Consider the following 25,969-nt stretch of genomic DNA (forward strand, 5'->3'; position numbering starts at 1 on the left):
ACATAGATAGGAAAATATCATTTATAATACTTGTCCAGCTGCCATTTGGTTAGGAAATAAGAAGTAAACAGTGTAGTAGGTGCTCAATAAATATGTTTCAAGTGATTGTTTTAATGTATTAATATCAAATTGTTTTTTAAAAAGGATTCATATTGAAAGCATCATGGAACTTAAAACATGAATTTACTTTTATAGTATAGCTGGGTTATATCATGATGTGCTTTCCTCACCAAGTCTAACTTAATTAGGAACTCTGGGAGTATCATCCCCAGAAACAATGCTTTTAAATGGGAGGTCAGGGGAGTTTTCATATTTCTGGACTTTAAACTGCAGGTGGCTCTCTTGATCTTTCAGTTCTACGTTTAGGTTAAGAACTGTTGCTCTACCTTCTTCCTGTCCTCTAACTGCTTGGAAAAACATTTTCACTGAGATTATCAGACCTCCTCTTGAAACTTCTGATAATTGTCTTATTATTGGATCTTAAGCAACATAGCTTTGTTTTCTCACGTGTAGAAGATTGATTTTTAAAAACATATTGCTTAGCCTTTGTTTAGAATGCTTCTGGTCTTCCTTTGCATGTCTTGTATGAAGATTTTCTAAATACCAATTATAGTGTTGATAATGCTTCTGGAAAGTATACCAGTATTCTAGCATTATTTTTAAAAAAGATGATTCTATTCATATTTCTTCTCATTTTCAGAGTAGCATTGCTATTTTATCCCATAATTTATTTTGGACTCATCTGGTACTAAGGGTTTTTAGAAGTACCCAAATAACTGGATATGAAAACCTATTGGTACAACTCCAGGTGGAAACCTAGGTCTCATCTGTCCCTTTATTCATTCAAATGTTTATTTTAACGAAATTGCCTGGGACCGTGAAGGTGTGGAGATACAAACATTTATGCAAATTATGTGCAGAGTAGATTAGAAATAACATAGCCCTTAGTGTGGATTGTTGAATTATCATGAATCATAATATCACTTTACATTTTTACAAGCTGCAAATCTAATTCTTCCTTTTGTCAAGTAAGTCAAGTATATGCAACTGTTACTTTTTAAGGTAATAATAGATTAGTCTAAACTATGATGGCTGATAGAGAAAGTGCTATAAAGATATTTCTTGCCAATACTTAATTGTGTTAACGCTGCAATCATCAACAGCCAAAAGATTGTTTGCAATAAAGGTCTTATACTAAGACATTCATTAAGTAATGAAATATAACCCCCAATGTCGAGTTCTATGTGATGAGAATGCCTTATAAATATGCTTGTAGTAGTGCTATAAAAAAAAGGCACCCATACCAAACTGACCTTAAGAATGACACATGTGACCTTACTGCAGCTGGGCTATTGTCTAGGAGATTCACAGAGGAGGCCTCCCAGGAATTATTTGTATGTTCCTTTTGTGTAAAGTTTTTGTCTGGAAAGTCACTGTGCAAACAGTAGCTGTTCGATAGCACCTGCTTCTGTTGAGGGAGAGTGAGTCTTTTATTTAGAGAGCATCAGTAGCCATTTCATTCATCACTGCACAATGGACCTACATAAAGAGGAGCATTCCAGTGACGCCAAAAGACATCAGTGCTTCCCCGAAGCAGGGGCGCTTGTCAACACTGAGTCTGCCTATGTTTCCTTTTTACTTTTCATGGAATTACATCCAGGTCTTTATTTTGAGGGGAAAAAAATAATTGATGCAGAACAAGAATGGAAAAAGTTTTAACTGTAATTTTGAATTTCAAAAGCTGTATTATGTCAAAAGCTGTGGCAATGTCATATATAAGCTTGGTCATTTGCATAAATATTACTTTAATCTTCTTAAGGTATTGGAAAATTAATTGCATTATAGAAACAATGATGCCAAAATATTCTATAGAATATCTTTGAAAAATGTTCATGGAACTCTTTTCAGTGTGCTTATTGTTCTAGCATCTAAATGATATTTTTTGTATTCCTTTTATGGCTAATCATCTTCAGTAATGATGTCCACATTTGGTGCCTCTCCTGCTTCCCTGCAATTTCATTGACTCCTGGCAGTATGATGCCCATGTTTGCTATTCTATTAAAACTACCTTCTCTCTGGCTTCTAGCTACTACCTCCCAACCTTTTCTGTTAGCTATTTCTTATCATTCTGCATCTTTATATTATGCTTCACAGGATCTTCTCGATACATACTCTCTCTCTTGCTTTTGCTTTTTTAAACAAAGCAGTGGTTTTAGTATATTTATAGAGTTGTGCAGCCATCGCCACAATCTGATTTTAGAACGTTTTCATCATGGAACAAGAAACCCCAGCCCCTTAGAAGTCTCTCCTCATTTCCTATCCTTAATCCTCTGCCACTTATAAGCACTAATCTATTGATACTTTCTTTGAACTTTGCTATTCTGGACATTTCATAAAAATTGAATTATATCATTTTTGGCCTGTTGTGTCTTCTGACTTCTTTCACTTAGTATATGTTTTCAAGATCCATCCATGTCGTAGTATATATCAGTAATTCATTCCTTTTAATGGCTGAATAATATTCTATTGTATGATTTACCACAGATTGTGTATTTATTCCTCAGGTGATAGACATTAGATAAACAAAGGTTGTTTCCACCTTTTGGCTATTGTGAATAGTGCTTCTATTGATATTCATGTACAAGTATTTGTTTGAATGCCTGCTTTCAATTTTGGGGCCTCTGTATCTCAGAATGGGAATTACTGAGCCATATGGTGATTCTGTGTTTAATATTTTGAGGAGCTGCCAAACTCTTTTCCAAAGTGGTTGTACCATTTCACATTCCAACCAGTAATGTAGGAGAGTTCCAGTTTCTCCGTATCCTCTCTAACGTTTGTTATTATTTGTCTTTTGATAGTAGCCATCATAAAGGGTATGAGGTGGTATACGATTGTGGTTTTGATTTGCATTTCCCCAGTGGCTACTGATGTTGGGCAGCTTTTCATGTATTTATTAGCTATCTGTATATCTTCTTTACAGGTATTTATTCAGATCCTTTGCCCATTTTTAGTTGGATTATTTGTCTTTTTATGGTTGAATTTTTATAAATATCTTCTGTGGACTGTCTTTTCATTTTCTTGATAGTTGTCTTTTGAAACAAAAGTTTTTAACTTTGGTTAAGCCTGATTTATTTACTTTTTCTTTTGTTGATTGTGCTTTTGATTTCATATTTAAGAAACCGTTGCCTGATCCAGGGTCACAAAGATATGCACTTATGTTTCCTTCTAAGAGTTTTATTATTTTAGATAACTGCATTCTTTTGCACATAGATATCCAGTTGTCCCAACACAATTTGTCGAGGCTTTTCTTTCCCATAATTTTCTTGGCACCCTTGTCTAAAATCCATTGACCATAAATAGAAGGAGTTATTTCTGGACTCCCAGTTCTATTCCATTGATCTAGATCTTTGTGTCAGTACCATACTCTCTTGATTACTATAGCTTAGTAGTAGGTTTTTAATTGGCAAGTATGAGTCCTCCTTTTTTTCTTTTTTTTTGATACATACTGTCTTATCCTTCTGCTTTCTTATGATGATCAGGTTTTCTTCCCACCAGTGTGTGACCACTGTTTTCTTCGGCTTTTCTTTAACATTCTTCACTGGCCCCCATCACACCAAATACCTACCATTATCACATCCTTTGATGGTTTTATATAATCCTATTTTCTTTACTTAGAAAAATATTCCCAAATCCTGCCTACTTAATAATGTTCTATGGGCTGAGGAGTGGAAGATGGAGAAGTAAGACAAATAATTCAATAATAATTCAATAATTTAATAATTTAATTGAATTTAAAATTAAATTCAATAATTTAAATTGACCAATTAATATATCTCAGGCCTGAAGCGAATCAGAGAGGAGGTAGCAGGGATGGAGAGAAGTTTTTGAGAAATCCTTTAAAGGTAGAGTGAACAAGATCATTACTGTTAGAGAAATAATTGAACACTTGAGAGAGAACCAAAAAACAAGTCATTTTGCTATATATTAGCAAAAATCATAATCGCCACCATTTCCCCCTTTTTCTTCCACCAATCAGATAGTTATATCTGAGAGCAAGATGATAAAATCTCATTTTAGTTGAAAGTGCTAAAGCATGAGGCAAATATTTTTGATGGTTTGTTATACTTCTTAGTATTGATAATTTAATATTACAATGTTATACCTATATGTACCTTGCATACCCATAAGGTATAAACTCTATCTGGCAACAAGGGGAAATATACAAATCACAGGAATAAAGGACTCATATTTTCGCACTCTTATTTCAGAATGACTTTAGTGTTTCCCCTCATGTTTTCTGTATGTGTTTCCACCTTATTCAATTTTGCTGCACCTGAATCAGATATAACGTAGTATATAAATAATATCACTGATTTCATTTTTGAAGAGAAAATTATATTAACCCCTTTAGAATTTTAGTGAAGTGTTTCTTCATGGCACTGTGAAAATATAGTAGTGTCATTTGTACCATGATGGTATAGCTACTGATTCTAAAGTAACTCATGGCTTAAATTTTAGTGAGTAGAGACATAATTTTAATATAAGAAAGTCTTTTATAGACCTCTTGCCTTTTATGCCATATTTTTGAGCACTGATTTTATTTCCTATTTAGTTTAACTAATTGCTTTATTCAAGACTTTAAGATATTTGTTCAGCTCAGTGGTGTTACTTCTTCTACCCTCTTTATACATCCATCTTGACTTGTTCTGGCTTCCCAAGGCCCACTGATTAACCATCGTTTGCAGTTATTTCTCAGCTCTAGTGTGTGAGTTGGAATCAGGCTATGTAGGGAGACATTAAGTATTTGCTGAAGCTGATGTCTACAGGTTACCTCAGGGGAGCCATTTAGTTATGGAGGCTACTGGATTCTGGAGCCCCACAAGAGGTCTCCATAACTAGTTTTCACCAGAATGCTCTATGATAAAATTTTGAGGAATGACCTTATGATGTTTTCATTAGAACCTAAGGGAGAGAAGAAAGCCAAAACTCTGATAACACTATACAGAAAGTTAGAGAAATAATGGAAAAAACCCATAATTCAATAAACCTTATGACATAATGTATTCCCATATTTTTGTCCCAGCATCTTTGCTTATAGGAGTTGCATACCTGTATCCAATCTTGTTAATAGCAGTTTAACTGCAAATGCTAGTTGCGCCTTTCTGTTTTCTTCAGTCAATACACATTTATTAAGTGCCCACTTTTTTCTAGGCACTGTGCTGAATGCTGGGGAGACAGAAATAAGACTCTATGTCCACAGGCAATTCAAGTATAGTGGGGAAGATAGGCAAATAGATTATTATCATAACATGTGATAAACACCAGAAGAGAGGTTAAGTAGGGTACTGGAGGACCACTGAATTCAGCTGAAGGGAAGTAAGCAAGAATTCAGAGTGGATGTTGATGCCAGGTGTGAGTTTCAAAATCTTAATAAGGATTAGTCAATGGAAAAAGGAGATCGTGGTAGCAAGGAATTCTAGACAGAGTGGAAGTACAAATCGAGGCCTGTGTTATGGTATGAGGAATCAGGGTGTATTCAGAAAACTCTTAAGTTGTTTGGTATAGCGAATGGGTAGTGTAATTATAGGGAAAGTGGTAAGAAATAAGTGTATAGAAGCAAGTAGGGGTCAACTCATTAATGGCCTATTCTGCAGTATTTAGGAATTTGGATGTTTTTTCCTAAAGGCAACATGGAATATGAATTTTAAGCACAGAATTGACATTTTCACATTAAAACATTAGATCACTCTGATTATGGTAGGAGAGGTGATTGGGGCATGGTTGCAGGTATGGAGGGGACATTTGGACTTGAGGAAGAGAGACCTGTCTAGAGCTTATTGCAGTAGAAATCTAAGCAAGACATTGCACACGTGCAAACGAAAGTAGTGGGAATAAAGGCTGGTACAAATTCTGTAGGTGTAGAAAGTATAAAATTTAATTCCTAGAACATGATAAGGGCTATTATATTACATTACTCAATTTACTAAATTATACTTCTGTTTCCTGAGGTTATCCCTGCCATCTTTATTGGGATTTCGAGTGGTGACTGGGCAATTTAGTGCCCAAATCTTTGAACTAATCTCAGTTTTATGCCACTATATAGCTAACAGTAGCTATTATGTGTAGGATTTTTACCAGTCTTATTTCTCTAACTTTTAAGCTCTTGGGGGCTGGTGTAGCATCTCTCTCACTCTTGTCCCCCTTTATATCTCCTATTACTGGCATACTCACTTTAAAAAGCACTCAAGTCCACAAATTTTTGGGTAAAAAAAAGAATTTGGAAGAGATTACCCCAATTACCTGAAGACTTGTATAATGTTTCCTAGAACATTTTATTAAGAATATATTATAAAAACTTTATTTGTACCCTTTAAGTTTTGCCTAAAGGGATGGAGCCCCTTTATTTAAGAGAGTCTGATTTGTATAAGTACGTTGGCGGTTTTATGTTTTTCTCAAATAATGCAGTAAACCTATTTTTGGTCAAAATAATTTAATTTCCATTGCTAGGATCTCTGTTGGGATGATTAATTGTTTATCTCACACAGTCATTTGCTGAAGGGCTGCTCTATTTGAAGGGCTGTAATACCCATGTAATAAGACACCATGGTGCTCTTAGGGAACACATGTAAACCATTGTATGGTATCCTCCCCAAAGGTTCTGGATTCTGTATTCTGAAAGTCTCAAGTCCATTGCACCCATCCACAACAACTTTTCTTCTTTTTCTACTATAAAAAAACAATTCCTAGTAGGCTATTAAAAATTTTGTTGAGAATATTTGATCTTCAGATATAGTTAGGTATGCCTAGATGCCTCCAGATCAGATATCCATTCTATGTCAAGAAATGAAAATGTCAGATTTTAGGAGTAAGATCAGAAAACAGTTAAAACCAGTTAGGAATGTTAAATATTTAGAATCCTCACATTCGAAATGTGCTTATTTTCCGAAGTAAGATAATAGCACTGGGGTCTTCCCTGGTGGCGCAGTGGTTGAGAATCTGCCTGCCAATGCAGGGGACACGGGTTCGAGCCCTGGTCTGGGAAGATCCCACATGCCGTGGAGCAACTGGGCCCGTGAGCCACAGTTACTGAGCCTGCGCGTCTGGAGCCTGTGCTCCGCAACAAGAGAGGACGCGATAGTGAGAGGCCCGCGCACCGCGATGAAGAGTGGCCCCCGCTTGCCACAACTAGAGAAAGCCCTCGCACAGAAACGAAGACCCAACACAGCCAAAAATAAATAAATAAATAAATAAACAAAGTTAACAATGCGTTTAAAAAAAATACATTTAAAAAGTCAGTGGACCAAGGTAACTTTTCAAACTCTTAAAAATAAACTATAAATATTGTGTAAACCCATATTTTGATGATTATGACGTTACAAGTAGGTATTAAACACAAGGGCCCCCAAAAGAAAATATACATAGATGTAAAGGGTAAAAGTGATTTAACTTGCTCTTTTTTTTTTTTAAACATCTTTATTGGGGTATAATTGCTTTACAATGGTGTGTTAGTTTCTGCTTTATAACAAAGTGAATCAGCTATACATATACATATATCCCCATATCTCCTCCCTCTTGCGTCTCCCTCCCACCCTCCCTATCCCACCCCTCTAGGTGGTCACAAAGCACCTAGCTGATCTCCCTGTGCTATGCTATGTGGCTGCTTCCCACTAGCTATCTGTTTTACATTTGGTAGTGTATATATGTCCATGCCACTCTCTCACTTCGTCCCACCCTACCCTTCCCCCTCCCCGTGTCCTCAAGTCCATTCTCTTCATCTGTGTCTTTATTCCTGTCCTGCCCCTAGGTTCTTCAGAACCTAACTTGCTCTTTTGATGACAACTCTTTATATTTATATATAAGTTGTAATTAGCATGAAGGCAACTGGTCTACCAGCTGGAGCTGTTTTTCAGCTGGGAATGTCTTAAGTCAATTTCTTTCTTTTTTTTTATATATCTTTATTGGAATATAATTGCTTTACAATGTTGTGTTAGTTTCTGCTGTATAACAAAGTGAATCAGCTATACATATACATATATCCCCATATCCCCTCCCTCTTGAGCCTCCCTCCCACCCTCCCTATCCCACCCCTCTAGGTCATCACAGTGCTTCGAGCTGATCTCCCTGTGCTATGCAGCAGCTTCCCACTAGCCATGCATTTTACATTTGGTAGTGTATATATGTCAGTGCTACTCTCTCACTTCGTCCCAGCTTACCCTTCCCCCTCCCCATGTCCTCAAGTCCATTCTCTATGTCTGCATCTTTATTCTTGTCCTGCCCCTAGGTTCTTCAGAACCATTTTTTTTTAGATTCCATGTATGTGCCTTAGCATACAGTATTTGTTTTTCTCTTTCTGACTTATTAAGTCAATTTCTTAAACTTTCTATTGAAGGTTATTGATAATTTAACAGGGATTTCAAATTTAAATTACACAAATCTGAAGTTATTAATTTTGTTACTTTTTGTAGAGTAGGCATTTTTAGTGGATATGTTTCTGAGACCGTGATACTGTTTTGTGAATTAATCTTAATGGCAAATACTTTTATTACTGCTAGAAATGAAAAATAAAAGGGTACAGGTATTGCCAGATAGCATTTGGTCAGAATCGTTTGTATATAGAAATTAGATTTTAAAAAGTCAACGAAAAAGAGAAAATAGTTATTTCAATAAGCATTGCAGTCTACTTGTATTATTGACATGTAGATAATTAACAGTTTCAAATATATTCTGAGTAGAAACACATACATGATATAAATTGGTCTTTAAAACAATCTGTATGGTATATACAGGACAGATTTTTTTTTTTCAGTGTTGTTAGCCTAAGGTTCCAAAAAATAGGAAAGTGAAAATCAATCTGGAATTGTCAAGTCTGCAAAATATCTTACCTTGGGATTGTACAGAACTGGTTCTGAAAGAAAAGTCAGAAACTTCATCCTCCAGCAATGTTCTTTCATAACATAGGACTGCAAAAAAGATAGAAATCAAACTACCGCCATGTAACAATTTAAAAATTAATCCATACCTGAGACCCCTGCACCACTGTGTTATTTTAACATAACTTCCTTCTGTCACTTATAAAGAACTGGATTCAGAACATTATAGTTCAGGCAGGAATATATTACCATTGTAACTACTGAACACTCTCTGCTACCTAATTTTTAAAAAGGGCATGTGTGTGTGTGTGTGTGTGTGTGTGTGTGTGTGTGTGTGTGTATGGCCTGGATATCCAGTAATCTAGGAAAAGTCTCTGTGTAACAGTGAGCCTGGTATTTTTCTAGACATCGTTGGTCTCAGAGGTCCCCATTAAAAAGAATAAGGATTGCTACTTCTCAAACCTTGTCAGATACTGGGCATATTACCTGCATTCACAATGGAGGCATTGAGGGTAGCAGTCTACCTTTGTGATAACCTTGTTTATAGACTTACAGAACATATCGACTACTGTATGCATCATTTCTACAACACTACCAGAGCATTGCTTGTAAGATTTTGTAAGAAATGCACAGGAGAAAGGAATCATAGGTCTTGGATTCTGCAATGTCTAACCCAGTCACAGTGATGCAGTGCTCAAATGAACTATAGCAGATTTAATGAGCAATCTAGGACAGAGGCACATGTACTGGACACACCAGGGGAAGAAATTACGTGTACAGGGACTAATTATCATGAAATATGAATACATTCATATAAGTAGTCTTGATCTATGGGACTCCTTCATTATTGGGAATGATTTTTGTGCCAAGTTAATGAAGAGAAATTCAGGCATTATGCTGTATAAAGAATTTTAAAATAGTATTTTAACTTTTTGATTCTGCATAGTCTCAATTTCTGGAGCACAAAAAAAAAAAAAAACAAATTGCATATCATGAAATAGTATGATCAAATGAAATGGACCTATTTTCTTCAAAGTCTCAAATACACAAGGTGGGGAACAGTAGCTATTCTTCATAGAACCAATTAAGTTGATTAATGAGTAGTTTGATAGAGATGCACTAGATATTATCACTTTGATATTTTAAATAAGGTGATCTGGGCACATTATATTCCAGAATATATGCCTCTAGCCAGAGTGTTGAAAATCTTGGATTCAGTTCTTTGGGGGCTATAAGATGTCTTTACCAAAGAAATCATCAATTTTGAGGAAAGATTTAGAGAGAGAATGGAATTAATTTGTTTTAAGTTTAAGGCTTATGGGAAGGGGAACCAAATAAGTGGTAGGAGGAATAATATTCAAAAACAGATTTAACTCCAGTTGAAAAAAATCCAGGAGTATAAGATCTGTCTGAAAATTAGACATTTCATTCAATTTAAACAATATTTTATTCTTAATTTAAGGTTTATAATTTAGCATAAGAACACCTAGAATTTAAAACTACTTTTGATAACTGTTAAAGACTCTAAATTTGAGGAATTATTTTCACCACTCCCACCCCCTTCAAAACAGTTCGGCATTAGATTCCTCATTTAAATGTATGGCTAGATTTTATGTAAAATACACAATTAATGTTAATATTTTTTTATTTTATATCTGACCTCAGTAACATTTTTCATGTGCTTTCTGTTTGCAAACATCTTAGAAACTACTACAAAGACGATATTCTTGAAGAAAAGTCAGTGTTTTGCGATGTGAAATTAGAACAAAAACAGCTAAAATAATCCATATATTTATTTTATAAAATTCTTCTAAGAAACAGATTATTTGTATGTAGGATCATAGTGCTATGTGCCATTTAGCAGAAAAGCAGGCTCTGTATGGCGCTTACCGTGTCCAGTGCTCTCATGGTTGCCCACAGTACTAACTCATACCTTTATATGCACTCACTGGGTATAACTGGAACAGGGGGTCAGTAGGGTTGGTGATGAAAATAGAATAGGAATAGTAATAAATTTAGAAATAATTATCATTCTATCTGTCCCAGCTTTGAACAAGTCAAAAAGCACATGGTGTTTTTCATTTCACTGTCAGGACATTTTTGAGGAGAGAGTTGACTGGCAAAAAGTGGGTCATGAGTCAGACTAAACTGCTCTTTATTTTATGCGAACATACTTAACTTTAGGGATGTTAACTTAGGGATGTGCAGTAGATATATGACAGTCATCAAAATAGCAGAGGATACTTGCTGAGTGTTGAGCATTTAGATTGTGCTACATGATGTGCTAGATGAGTTTACCTAAGACTCTTCATTTAATGCTAGCAGATCCCTTGTGAGTTAAAGGAACTATTTTTTAATCTCAAAATTGCAGTTGAAGAAACAGAAATTTATAAAGATGAGCATTTTGCTTGAAGTCATATAACTTTTAAATGTAGATCCAGAATTCAATCGTCAAATCCACTTCAATACAATTGAATTATATAATTAAACATTGAGATGAATGAAAATTTGTCTTGAATCAACTTTTTGATTTAGCTGGCCAATAGATGACCTCATTCCATCTTTTGTGTACTGTACTGAAATATTGCTGTTAGAAAATCATCCTAAGCTTTCTGCTGCTGAGATCTCAGGCATGTATGTATTCCCTTCTGCTTCTTCCACATACCTTTTGTTCTTGCAAATGCTTGTAATTTGGCCTCTTTGTCTTGACACTGTAGTTGCTATACATAGTGTCTCTTTCCCTTAAGGGTTACCTTGGGGGCTGTTTTCTTGTTCCCTTTCATGTCCATTTCTAGTATGTATGTTCATTTATACCATTTAGAAAGCATAGAAGAGATATTTTTTAAAAAGATCTCTTGAATTTATATCACCTAATTGTGATAGCCACTCTTACCATTTTGTTATGAATTATTTCAGTGATAGTTTCTCTGTGTTCTTTTTTTTCAATCTGTGTTTGTATCCTTTTTTTTTTTTAATAAAATAATATCTTACTGTATATATGGTATATACCATATTCTGCTTTTTGAGCCTAATATCTTCTTGGGACATAAACAATAATATTTTGCAAATATGTGATTTTAATGGCTGTATAAAACTCCCTCGTAAGGATATACCCTGATTTATTTAATAATTCCCCTGTTGTTCAATATTTAGATCATTTCCAATTATTTGGTCTTATGCCACATGGACTAGTCTTGTATATATTAATCTTTTTGTAAATCTCTTATTGAAATTACTAACGGAAAGGTATGAGTTATCTTCAACTCTTGTTATGTATTGCTAAATTGTTTCTAAAAACCTGCTCAAATTTAGATTCCTACCAGCCGTAAATGAGTGGCAATCATTTAGAACCATCACCAACAGAGTATCATAATTAAAAAATAATTTGTCATTGATGACTGAAAGACTGTATCTCATTGTTTTCATTTGTTTTATTTGCTTACTAATTATGTTAAACAGGTTTAATACATATTGACCACTTGTGTTTCTTTGTCCGTTATTTGTTCATATTTTTTACTCAACTTTATATTACAGGGATAGTATTTTTCTTATTTCTTTAAAGATCTTGTTGTATGTTTATAGTAACCGTTTGTCACCTTTGTCGCAGTTTGCAGTTTTTTCCCCAGAGTTTTCATTTGCATTTTAATTTTGTGTTGAACTTTTTTAGCAAGAAGTAAAGTGTTTTTGTTTGTTTGTTTTCGTGGAAAGCTGGTGGAACCATTTAAACCAGAATTTCCCATATAGGTAGAAAAATTTTACTTTAGTTACTCCAGGGACACAGGGGAGAGTATAATAATTGTAATATAGACTCAAGAGAAATTATACAAGTAGTGCTATTCATTATCCCTGGCTTCCATTCAGAGGGAGCTAAGCTTTGTTATTTTCATATTCCCCTTCCTGAGTCTCCATCTGTGACAGTCTCTTGGCAGGGTTTCAATCCACTTCTATCGTTTCTATTTGTGGTTGGAGCTGATCCAGCTTCTCCTGCTCTCTGGGAGGAGTTCCCTGTCACTGTACACATATTGGCTTGGAGCTCTTGTATTGGCAGAACAATATATGCATACGTGTAGAACATTCAAGTTTCCTAAGACTCAAGTGAGTCATAGCTATGTCATCAAACCAAAGCATATTCAATCTGAAAGTGACCTTAAGTCTGAAAATCTCACTGTGCAGATGAGTCAAACCCAGAGACACTGCTTTTGTTTTCTTTCTCAGGCATGCAGACTTCACTGGAAAATGGTGAACTTGCTTGAGTCCCGGACAGCCACACTATGTTGTAGAGACTTTGTTGGTATTGATCCCATTACACTTTTACTTTGTACTCATAATATACGGGAGTATAATATTTTCTTGATCTAATAGAAGCTAGGCTACTATAGTGCATGATTCTTTCTTGTCAAAAACTCTATGAGACTTGGCAAATAACCTAGCCATTTGAGGGTTTTTCCAGAATGTGGTGTCTGTGGTGGTGTTCTGTCTATGGCGGTGTTCTGTCTATGGCGCTATTATGAAAAGCATTCATTAAACACACTTATGTGTTTGTTAACATAGGGAGACAAAAAGTAACTGTTTTTCACAGTTTACATAACTTAACAAACATATCTCAGTCAGTGTGTGTGCTACTTAACTCACAGATCTCACAGCAGTTTGGGATAGCCATCATTTCCCAGCTTGGAATGTTGTAGGCTGGAAATATGTTGGGGCCTCAGATGAAATATATTATTCCCTCCTGACCTGACAGGACTGTAGCTCACATCATCAGATGTCAGGGCTTTGAGCAAGCCTGCCTCTGAGTGGTTTATCTTTCCCAGCGATTTGAGACTTGTGGTTGCATTGAATGTACTTTGAATTTCATGTATCTCTCAGCTTTATTAGTCTGTATTTGGGTTGTTTTGAGGGTTTTCATTTTAATATGTAGATTGACACATTTTTATACATGTTGCTGGAGGCGCTTTTGCAGTGCTACATTTTAGAAATCAAAATAATAAATAATACATATGGTGTTCATTGTTTTTCTTTTGGTTGTCTTTCTTTTGATGACTGTAACCTTTCATGGGAAGTGTTAGTAACAGGTCTTTTCTTTTATTCTTCTTGCTTTTTGTTCTTTTTTCTGTTTTCAAAATAATAATAATAAGTTAGCTTTTCAGACAGGTCTGGCATTTCTTAATTTGAAAATATACTGTTCTTTTTTTTTTTTATACACTTTCTTTTTGGAGCAGTTTTAGGCTTACAGGAAATTTAAGCAGAAAGTTCAGAGTTCTCATATGCCTCTTCCCTCCCCCCACAGAATTTCCCTTATCATTAATGTGGTACATTGGTCACAATTGGTGAACCAGTTTTGATACATTATTATTAACTAAAGTTCATAGTTTACATCAGAGTTCACTCTTTGTGTTGTACATTCTATAGGTTTTGACAAATACATAATGTCCTGTATACGTGTACTGATATTTGGCTCATCCTTTGATGATGGTGTAGTCACTTCTTTGGCTTACTCATTCATTCATTCATTTAGACTGTACCTTTCTCCAGTAACTATTTATTGAGTGCTCAATAAATAAAATTTGTTTGAGTGTTAAGACACTCCGAGAGACTCTGCATGAAGTCACCAACCTATGCACCCTAGTGATGAAATGAGGTAATGTGTGAGAAAAGGCTTTAAAAGGGAAAACCCTTTGCTGACCAAATGGTATAATAACTGACTACTGATTTTAGATTTCTGCTTGTGAAGTGTTTCCCTAAGTTCAACAGGGGTGGCATGTTCCAATTATATTTCAGACATTTATTTGCAAGGAAATGGTGTATGGGGGCTGTTTTAATTGGTGGCCGTTCTGGGCATTTTCCTGTTTGTGATGGACATTTCTTCATGTCTTCCTTATTAGAAGTTAGTGGAGGCATTAGAAAAAGCAGTATTTTTCCTTGGAACTAATTATTCCTTGCTTCTGGGAAAGTGTAAGTTAATGGGAAATTTTGACTTCACTTAATGAATTTCCCCTTGTAAATTTTCTGCAATAAGTCTATCAGTTAGTGAGAAAGAATTCTAATATTTACATTCCCTGAATGGGTCAAAAATGAATGGGTGGATCATTTTTTTTTAGTGGAACAAAGCATTCCAAATAAATAAATAAATAAATAATAAGTAAGTAAATATCAGCAGAAATGAGGAGTATAAATGTAGACTTATTTGAGTTAATTTATTTTCTTTTCTAGTTCTATCATTCTTTTTCTTTTTAGTTGTAAGATTATACATTGACTAGCCGGCCATGATGCCTCCAGGCTAGGCGTTAGCATAATTTCTTGGTAAATTCTTAAATAATCTGCAGACTATTGCTCTTGCAGAGGTTAGTTGTTATTGTTCTAGCAAGAGTTTAATTGAGAGCATATCATTTGAAGTCAGGAAATCTGAGTTTAAATCTTAGCTGCTATGCAACCAAGAGCAAATATTTTACCTTCTCTAAATCTCAGTTTCTTCTGAGTCATGATAATAATACCTTTCTCATATGGTTGTTAGTGTGATTAAATAGAATAATGTACATGGAAAACATTGCCATTAGTCACTAGTAATTTGTTGTTACAATAATGACTGTTATATTGTAATAGACCAAATTGAACTTCTTCTTGATCCATGAATACATTTCTAATGTTTCTTACACAAGTTTACTGAACATGGGAGAGCTTTCTTTTCATAGCTAATAGCTATGCTTTGGAAAAATTTCCTATTCAGTGTAGAACGACAGTCCTCTTTCTATGTAAATTGGGAAGCTAGTACTTTATTTTCTCCCTCTCAGGCTTCTGATTTATGTTTTCATTGAGTGAGTATCGGACCATTTCTAATGTCATAAGATAAAATCCAGAAAATAGATGAGTCAGTCATTGAAAATAAAGTCTAGTTAAAATTCTTTTAACTGTATTACATTTTAAAATAAGAATGCTTGGCCTTTGAGTTTTACTATCATAATATCAGCCTTTTTTGTCTGTGTGTGTTAACCTAAAGGACTGAAATCCTATTTGTGCTTATTTTTGTTTTGTGAGGTCAGTTCAACTTTGACAGTCCCATAAGAATAAAAGAAATGAAACAATTATCACTAAACTGGAGAAACTATTGCTTATTATCATCTTGTTTATTTTGTTTGCTACTTAACTTGGCACTGAGGAAAAATTTAAGCGAGTTTATGCTGAAAACCACTGCTAAAATTTGAAACTCACCGTAATTGGTCAAAATAAATCAGTTTTTCAACCGGCTGTTTTTAAGTAGCTATAAATTCGATTGAAGATGCTTTTATTTCTTAAATTTTTTTAAGATCTTTATTGGAGTATAATTGCTTTACAGTGTTGTGTTGGTTGCTGCTGTATAACAAAGTGAATCAGCTATACATATACGTATATCCCCATATCTCCTCCCTCTTGTGTCTCCCTCCCACCCTCCCTATCCCACCCCTCTAGGTGGTCACAAAGCACCTAGCTGATCTCCCTGTGCTATGTGGTTGCTTCCCACTAACTATCTATTTTACATTGGTAGTGTATATATGTCCATGCCACTCTCTCACTTCGTCCCAGCTTACCCTTCCCCCCCCACCCCGCCATGTCCTCAAGTCCATTCTCTACGTCTGCGTCTTTATTCCCGTCCTGCCCCTAGGTTCTTCAGAACCATTTTTTTTTTTTTTTTTAGATTCCATATATACATGTTAGCATACAGTATTTGTTTTTCTCTTTCTGACTTACTTCACTCTGTATGACAGATTCTAGGTCCATCCACCTCACTACAAATAGCTCAATTTCGTTTCTTTTTATGGCTGAGTAATATTCCATTGTATATATGTTCCACATGAAAATGCTTTTAGTTTTTAAACAACCTTAAAGTTTGGATTTTTAAATCACACTTGTCTGACAGTATCTATAGATTAAAATGCGTGGACATTAGTTTTGATAGTTCAAATTTACTTATTTAGATGTTTAAAATGAGGTTTCTTTTGTGTTATCCAGAGTGAAAGCTGGCAAAATCAAGTGGACATTGTTTTTTGATAATGAAGTTCATATATTTATGGCTGCAAATGTTACTGGGATTAGACTGTTTTCCGTGTTGGTATTTTTTCAAATGAGTGAATTCCTTTTTGTGAATGTGGACAAGCTTCACCGATTTTAGCATTTCAATTTTGGAGAACTTAAGATGAGTCATTTTTCACAAAAGGCTTTATCTCTTGAATTCTTTGCTCTCTTTGCTTGACAGAGGGAGAGGATTTGATGACTTTTTGAAAACTCCCTCTGCTACTTAGCCCCATAGTGTTTTAGTTCCCTGTAATAAAAATGGAGCAGAGAATTGAAAGGCCAAAGTCAGGGACACAGAGAAGAACAGCCAATTAAGAGGACGAAAAGAACAATCAAAAAGGAGTGAGAAACAGGAAACCAGCTGTCCCCCCAGTGAGAAAGGAAAATGTTTGAATAAGAAAAAGTAATCAACAGCTTACTTCTTTAGGTAAAAATAGTGATATTTTGCCTTTTCTGGAAGATAATTTTAATGGTACATTGCAGAGATTTTGGAGGAGGGAATTGTAGGTGTGCTTTTAATATTTATAAATTATTTTGAGGGCCATGTATGAAGGCTGTCTCTACGTATATTCCCAATAAAATAACACCACTAATACAGGTGAGATATTAAAAAAAAAACGACTTACCATCTAGTGAGCAGAGACTTTCTTTCCCTAATTTGCATTTAGAAAGCTCTAAATTAAAATGCTAAAAGGAAGGCAAACAGTTTCAGCCAGTGCTGCTGGTATTGTAAATACAACTTGCTTATTTGATATAATTTTAAATAAATACTCTCGACATTAAGACATAATGCTTTCTGATCATGTAATGGTAAACCACAGAATAATAGAAACATGTTTGAAATGGGCATAGTTTTACCACAGTGCAATATTAATTGTATGCTTCTATATCTTCAAATTAATTCGTGACATCTCTATACAGAGATAGACTTGTATAAAGGAAAATGAATAACTTTTTTGTCTACAAGAATGTCATTTCATTTGTGAACCATTATAACAGAGTTTCTGTCTGGGCATACAACAATGGCAATATGTAATGTTGTTTTATCTTCCAAAAATACTTTGCTGTATAATAAGAAATTCTAATTTGGCAGTAAAAGAAAATCCACTAAATAGACATATATTTTATATTTATATAAAATTTTTTGTTAAATCTTACACAAGACAAATACCATATGATACCACTTATATGTGGGATCTAAAATATGGCACAAATGAACCTGTCTACAAAACAGAAACAGACTGACACACATAGAGAACAGACTTGTGGTTGCCAAGGGGCAGTGGGGAGGGAAAGGGATAGACTGGGAGTTTGGGATTAGTAGATGCAAACTATTACATATAGAATGGATAATCAACAAGGTCCTACTGTATAGCACAAGGAACTATATCCAGTCTCCTGGGATAAACCATAATGGAAAAGAATATAAAAAAGAATGTATATATGTGTATAACTGAGTCACTTTGCTATACAGCAGAAATTAGCACAACATTGTAAGTCAACTATACTTCAATTAAAAAAACATTTTAGAAAACCTTATACATGACCAAATAGACATTCAGTTCTGCCTTGTATTAATAAATTGCCTAGTATGTTCTCTTTAACATAGCTAATTTATACCTTTTCTCTTCTTTAACCTCTTTCATGACCAAGTTCTCAATCCCCAAAGCACACACCACACAGACACATACAGACAAACAGATATACACACACACTCTGATTACCCGCCTCACAATTCTTTGACAAATCTAGAAGCACTCAATTAAGAGTTCCTTCATCTCCCCCTGTGAAATCTACCAAATTGCCCTGCATCTATAAGTGTACCATTTCCTATGACTGTGGATCAAAAGAATCCCTCCACCTGTGGAAAAATAGCCTGTCCACTTGGGCAGTGGTTCCCACTCTTCAGTGATTTATCTCCTTTCCCCATGCTGTATTTATTTTTTCATTGCAAATGGATCATTTTCAGCAGCATACTAACATGCCCTAGTATCTCCTCTCTTGAAAAAAAAAGAACCACTTTTGACCTCATCGCCCTCTCCAGCTGTTACTAATCTCTATGCTTTCCAGAGAGCAAAACCCCTTGAAAGATTTCTCTGTTAGTTGCTGACTTTGCATTCTCATCTTACTCTCTTTCTTCAGTCCCCTCCAACTAAACTTTCATCCCCCCATCATTCCACAGAGTCTACTCTTGTCAAGATCACCAGTGACCTTCAATGTTTGCTTTGTAATTATTGTTTTAACCTCTCAGCACCATTTGATACAGCTGATCACTCCGTCTCACATAGAGGACATTTATACATGACTCCTTACTCTCTGGGTTTCCTTCTCCTCCAGCCCACTCTTTCTCAGTTTGTATTGTTCACTGTTTTAGTTGCTTTTGAGATATGTCTTGGGGCTGGAGTCAACAAGACTTGATGATGAATTGGATGTGTGGGATAAAAGACAAAAAGGAATCAAGAAAGACTCCTCCTAATTGTTTGGCCCAAGCAACTGGATGATGGTGCCATTTATTGAGAAAGGGAAGACTTGGCTAGTGGTAGGGTCAGGGTTAGGAATGAAGAATTTTGCTTTGGCCACGTTATGTTTGAGATACCTTCTAGACAGAGATCATAGTGAAGATGTCAGGTAAGTAGTTGGATTTGAGTCTGGAATTCCAAAGATTAATTATAGCTAAAGATATCAATTTAAGATCATTGTCACACAGATCATATTAAAATAATGTGTCTGCATGAAATCACTTTTTGATAGTGTGTATGTGGAGAAGGAAAGGAAGTATGGGACCAAGCCCTGGTGTATTCTATCAGTTAGAGATTGGAGAAGGGAGGAAGATTCAGCAAAGGAAATAGAGGAGAGTAAGGCCAGAAAAAAGTGGAATAATATGGTGTCAGAGAACCAAGATAAGAAAATGTTCCAAGAAGGAAGATATGATCTGACAGATTAGGGAGAAGGACTGTGAAATATCCGTTGAGCTGGCAACATTGAGGTCATTGATGCCCTTAGGAAGTTTCAGAATAGAGTTTGACCTAGATGCCATGTTGGAGTGAGTTGAAGAGTGAAATAGGAGGTGAGGGGGTGTATGCACTGTGGCTAGATAACTCTTGAGAGGCTTGGTTCTGGAAGAGCACAGAGAGGGTGGTATCTGCAGGGTGTATGTTATTAGGGGATTTAAGTTTTTTGTTCAGATGGGAAATGCTAAAGCATCTTTGAATGCTGTTGGGAATAATAGAGTTGAGAAAGAAAGGTTGAAGATGTAGAAGAGTGATTAAAAAAAAACTGAAAAGAGAGGAGTACTAGATCCATATGTGGAAGAACTTACCTTTGATAGGAGGATCCTCTTCTTCTTTATAATAGGAAAGGAGGTGGTGTAAGTGCAGGTTTATTTGCTAGTGGCATGATTAGAATGTTTCCATTTGATTAGTGATTTCTATTTTCTCATGGGTTAGTCATCAGGGTTATCACCTAACAGTTTAGCAACAGTGTGATTTGATGAGGAGTAGATCATTTGAAAAAAATTGAAATAATTGTTGGTAAAAAGTTGCCACCATTGCTGGGCAATATTGAGTATTCATTTAAAATTGATGATTATTACTTTAGAGTGATATGACTCTTCCCAGTTATGTCATTTTTTTTTTTTTTCAGAAATACTCAGCTGTGCAAATACAGGCCTAGGAAATAGAGTAGAAGCATTAATAGGAAAGTGTGTTGAGTATGGTATGTTAGAAAATGATTACTAATGCCTAGTAATACTTATTTGGCCTTGGAATTTAAACTAGAGGGGGAGAGAAGTGAGGACAGGAGAGGAATGATGGATGGTGGGTCAAAGGACTGGTGGTTTCAATGACACTTAGAGATTGATTCAGCAGGGTTACTTGATCAATTAAGCAGGAACTATGAGAGAAAAGATCATCAGATATTGTGATTGAATTGGGATTTAGGAGGTTGAGTTATTTTTGGTGACCATGGTATAGCCATGGGATTGAATAGCTTTGGTTGAATTCAGTACAACATAGATGTAAAGAAGCACAGGAAATTGAGAGACTAGATAGGTTTGGGATGTGGCTGATAAAGTCAGTGAAAACAACAGAATTTAGAGTGGACAAAAAGACGAACTCAGTTGGTCAAGTCCTCAGTAAATGAAGGGGAGTGACTAAGAGATCTGAAGATAATGGAAAAAATGGTGTAGCTGGATTATGCTAGCTACTACCTATTTACCTCATAAGGGTAATATGAAAATTAAATATTGGCAAACGAATTACCTTATAAACTGATGACTGAATGAAGATCACTTCATGCATTGTTAGAGGTAGCCCAATGAAAATGGATTCCATTGTGTTTATCTAGTTCGGATGGTACATTTAATGAGGGCAGTTTAAGTGGAGTGACATTAATGATGGCTAGCTATGATTATAATCAATTTGTCAAGCTTAGATTGATCAGTTAGGTTTACATACTCCTCTTTATCTAAAAAAAAGCATGTTGTAAAGAAAAATATATAATTACAAATGATTTTAAAATAACATATGACAGTCATGATTTCAGAGATGAAATGTGCTTTCTACTCTGTTTCATAGGAATGGTGTATAAGGGACTTACTTGAAACAGTTCAGATTGGTCAAGTTAGCCAAAATTATATTTTGGGAGGTAGCAAGGCTCAAGAGGAGTCCTAGTGTTTTAGTCTTGGTTCTCTGTGACTGTGTGACCTCAGTTCCATACACAGAAACATGGGGAGGTTGTGTTAAGATACTTTTAAGGGATCCTCTGATTCTGTTTTATGATTCTACAAAAATAAATTTGAGACATTTCTATGAAAATTGTATCTTAGCTTTTAGTGTAGACAAATATAAATATATGCTATGTATATTTGTATCCCCTTGATACAGGATTCCAAGCTGTTAGTGATGGTGTGATTTAATGCTTCAGGTTTTTCTCTTATTCTGTAATATCATTTAAATGGCATCATTAAATATAAATCATCATAAATATCATTAAATAGGCATATCTTTAAAATAAGACCAGGAAAATAGCATAACATAGTAAACTAAGAAACACTAAGAAAAGATGAGTTATATTTTAAGTTTTTATTTGGAAATCATTTCAAACTGACAGAAATTGTGAGAATATTGCAAAGAACACTCGTATATATCTTTTACCCAGATTCACATACTGTTGACCCCATTCCCCCGCACCCCCATCTCTTTCTGTCTCACTCCTCTCCCTTCAACCCCATCTCCATCTCTGGCTCCATTTCTTCTTCAGCCTCCTTGAATCTGAGAACATTTCCACAGCCATTCTTTGTCTTTTAAAACATTGATATTTTTGAGCAATATGTATCTCCTTTTCTTTAATAGGATGTTTTTTCATCTTGAATATATCTAATGTTTCCTCATGATTATATTTAGGATATGCATTCTTGGTCAGAATTATACAGAGGTCATGCTGTATCAAGTATCACATCTAGAGGCACACAATCTCTGTCTGTCCCTCATAGATGGCGTTCATTTTGATCACTTGGTCGAGGTATTATATGATTTCTCCAGTGTGTAATTACTATTTTTCCTTCGAAACTAATAAGCAGTCTGTAGGGAGACATTTGAAGACCATGCAGATCTGCTTCTCATCAAAATGTTCCCTTCGGTTATCTGATATTTTCCATAATGGTTGTAAAATGATGATTTTCCAACCTCCCTCCACACAGTTGGTAATCAGCATTCTGTTGTAAGCAAGACCTCTCCTTTCTCATCTATCAATTGATCAGTATATTGATGTATCTACTTAATGATTGATTTGTTATCACTACGGACTTATAAATTCCTCTTTTGCAGTGGTTCATAATGCATTACTGAATGATTTTGGTGCTCAGCTTTTCCCAGATTTGGTCAGAGGGAGCCCCCTTAAGCTATCCTTGTGACATACCTACCCCCTCCCTACACTTTTAGCACTACCTTACTTGCTGATATAAAGATATTTTAGTTTCATCTTGTACCTACTCTTCCATAGCCCTGGGATAGCTATTTCTCTGAGGAATCTGATTCCTTTTAGTGGGGAATCGTATGACAGAGCAATACCTAGATGCTAGGTGTGTGGTCATTGTTACTGGAATGAAGGAAAATAAAAACAATTTAAATCAACAGAGGGCAAAGCATTAAAAATGTAGTTAGGATATGACATTTTTACCCAAATCATTGGGTTTCACTTTTCGAATGTCCCATTGGTGTGACAGAGGTATGAAACCTCAAACCCATATGTGGTAGCCTAATTATAATTAATAAGTTTAATTTAAAAAAATAATAATTAGTGTGTAAGATGAGGAAGTAGCAAGTACTTACCTGCCCTAACATAAAGAAAATACTGCTAACTTGTGTAATAGCCATATATTAGTACTCTATTTGAGTTGCTTTGGTAACATAGTTAATAAAATGAGAAATTGAAATATCAAACAGAATTAGACAAGGGATTTTAGTGAGAAAACAGAATCTGTTTCCACCTCAGAAAGTTTCGGTTAAACAATAACTTTAATAATCCACTATGGAGTACTACAGATGAACAAAACTCTTCTTGAATTTATATTTTCAACATAAAACATCTCTCAGGTTATGGAGTTTCATAGAGTTTGTTCTGTGTATAAATAGTTCTTTGATTTTTCTGAACATATCTTTATGGTAGTTGGGAAATAACAGTTGATGAAACAAACTCCTACCTATTCAATAAATTGAATAATTAAATTCAAAATTCAATTCAAAACTCCTGCATTCCGTGTTCTACTTTATTTTCTGAAATCACCCTGTTTATTCGAATTCCTTTCCTCTTCCTAAGCATTTACATTTTTCTCTTCACTCTTGCATCGCTTGATAATTGACCTTTCTAGAAATCAGCATACACGGAGCTACAGCAACAGAAACCTAGTTAACGCATTTAGATATGTTCTTTTATGCTCAAGACATTAAGTGAGCACTTACTGTATTCAAGGCATTGTGCAGGGAGCTCTATTTCTTTAAAAGTTGTTTGGGGGCTTCCCTGGTGGCGCAGTGGTTGAGAGTCTGCCTGCCGATGCAGGGGACACGGGTTCGAGCCCTGGTCTGGGAAGATCCCACATGCCGCGGAGCAACTAAGCCCGTGCGCCACAACTACTGAGCCTGCGCGTCCGGAGCCGTGCTCCGCAAAGAGAGGCCGCGACAGTGAGAGGCCCGCGCACCGCGATGAAGAGTGGCCCCCGCTCGCCACAACTGGAGAAGGCCCTCGCACAGAAACGAAGAACCAACACAGCCAAAAATAAATAAATTAATTAATTAAAAAAAAAATCTTTAAAAAAAAAAAAAAAAAGTTGTTTGAATTACTGGTGTTTCCAGTGAAGCTGATAATAGAGTACGGTCCCTCCCTACCAAACCGCATTAGACCACCTTGTAAGATACATTACTCGTTAGGTTGCTAAGGCATAAGGTCAGAGCTTGAAGTTTATAACATAATGACATTTGAAGTTTTTCCTCTCTGTTCATTACCAGTGCCATATCTGGTAGTGAAAACAGGTAATACTTTTTATCTCTCTTCTCTCCAAATATATTTCTTCCTAAAATCTTATATATATATATTTTTTAAATCTATATATAGAATTTCATAGTCACTTGAATCTACTGATTTTTTTTTTTAAATTTTATAGCTACTTTATTTATTTATTTATTTATTTTTGGCTGTGTTGGGTCTTCGGTTCGTGCGAGGGCTTTCTCTAGTTGCGGCAAGCGGGGGCCACTCTTCATCGCGGTACGTGGGCCTTTCACTATCACGGCCTCTCTTGTTGCGGGGCACAGGCTCCAGACGCGCAGGCTCAGTAGTTGTGGCTCACGGGCCCAGCTGCTCCGTGGCATGTGGGATCTTCCCAGACCAGGGCTCGAACCCGTGTCCCCTGCATTAGCAGGCAGATTCTCAACCACTGTGTCACCAGGGAAGCCCTAAAATCTTATATTTTTAGCTATTAAGTTTTCTCTAAAACATATCGTGGAATTGGTGTACCGTTTCCCCCTTTAACATGACAGTGACAATTCAAGTGCTTGCTTTTTGAAACATTTTCCTGACATGTACAAATGAGGTATTTTTTCTTTAACCAGTGCTTCTTTTTGATTCATCTTTTCCTTTTATTGCCTCTTGCTTTATGAATAATTATGTATTCTCACTTGGTTCATTAAGTAGTAGTAGCATAATTATGAGAGTATATTTAAAGAATTTCTTTTAGATTGACCCAATCTATATGAGACATCAACAACTTACAAATAATTGAGCCATGTTTGTTTTTTTCCCTCTCTGGAAAGGGAATACTAACATTGAAACTGGAGTCATCTTTGGACTTTATTCAAATGTGTCAATTTTGTGAAACCATACAAAGATGTTCGCTTAGCTTAAGGGAACAGAAGAACTTTGTTATGCTCTTTGAGTGTTACATTAAACTAGATCATTGCCTCAGGATCCTATTTAATATGTCCATCTGATTTATGATTTTTCTGTAGTCCTTTCTCCTTTGATTTGTCTCGTCTTTGGAAAACTTGGCATTTACTTCTGTTTTATTTTTCATACGTCTCAATGATTATCTATGCATTCATTACTCTCAGTAATGTTACTTGCTGAATTTAAAGCAAATTATGTGGAATATTGTGTCTTGAATTAACAGTCGTATGGCAGGAAGGAGGTAACATGGTTTGTAGGTTTACAGAGTGATTTTTTAAAGTATCAGTTTATATAAATTCTTAAAACACTATATTTAATGTCTGGTCCTATGGTATATCTAGAATAATATAAATGTTAAATATACTTTCACTCTCATTTTTATTATTGATTTAAAGAGACTTTAAATTTCTACAGGACATCACATTTCTCCCTTTCTGGCTTTTATCATATAATTAAGGTGATATCAAAGACTGATTAGAATATTTAAGTCATTAAGATTTTAATTCTTAATTGTATAATCTCCCTTGGCAGGGCTGTTAACTTTAATGATACAGGGAGTGTAGAAATTCAGCAGAGACATTTATTTATTTTCTTTTATGAACAAGGCTATACAATTT

At 35.3% G+C, this 25,969-nt stretch overlaps 1 protein-coding gene and 1 pseudogene across 4 annotated transcripts in view; both read left to right on the forward strand.

The window, feature by feature from the left end:
• Positions 1-25,969, forward strand: part of DIAPH2 (diaphanous related formin 2) — an 857,286-nt gene that overhangs the window by 329,872 nt on the left and 501,445 nt on the right. The gene's annotated exons all lie outside the window — the stretch shown is intronic.
• Positions 1,534-19,334, forward strand: LOC132357869 (uncharacterized; annotated as a pseudogene).

The sequence above is a fragment of the Balaenoptera ricei genome, chromosome X (genome assembly GCF_028023285.1).
Source record: "Balaenoptera ricei isolate mBalRic1 chromosome X, mBalRic1.hap2, whole genome shotgun sequence".
Classification (NCBI taxonomy): domain Eukaryota; kingdom Metazoa; phylum Chordata; class Mammalia; order Artiodactyla; family Balaenopteridae; genus Balaenoptera; species Balaenoptera ricei.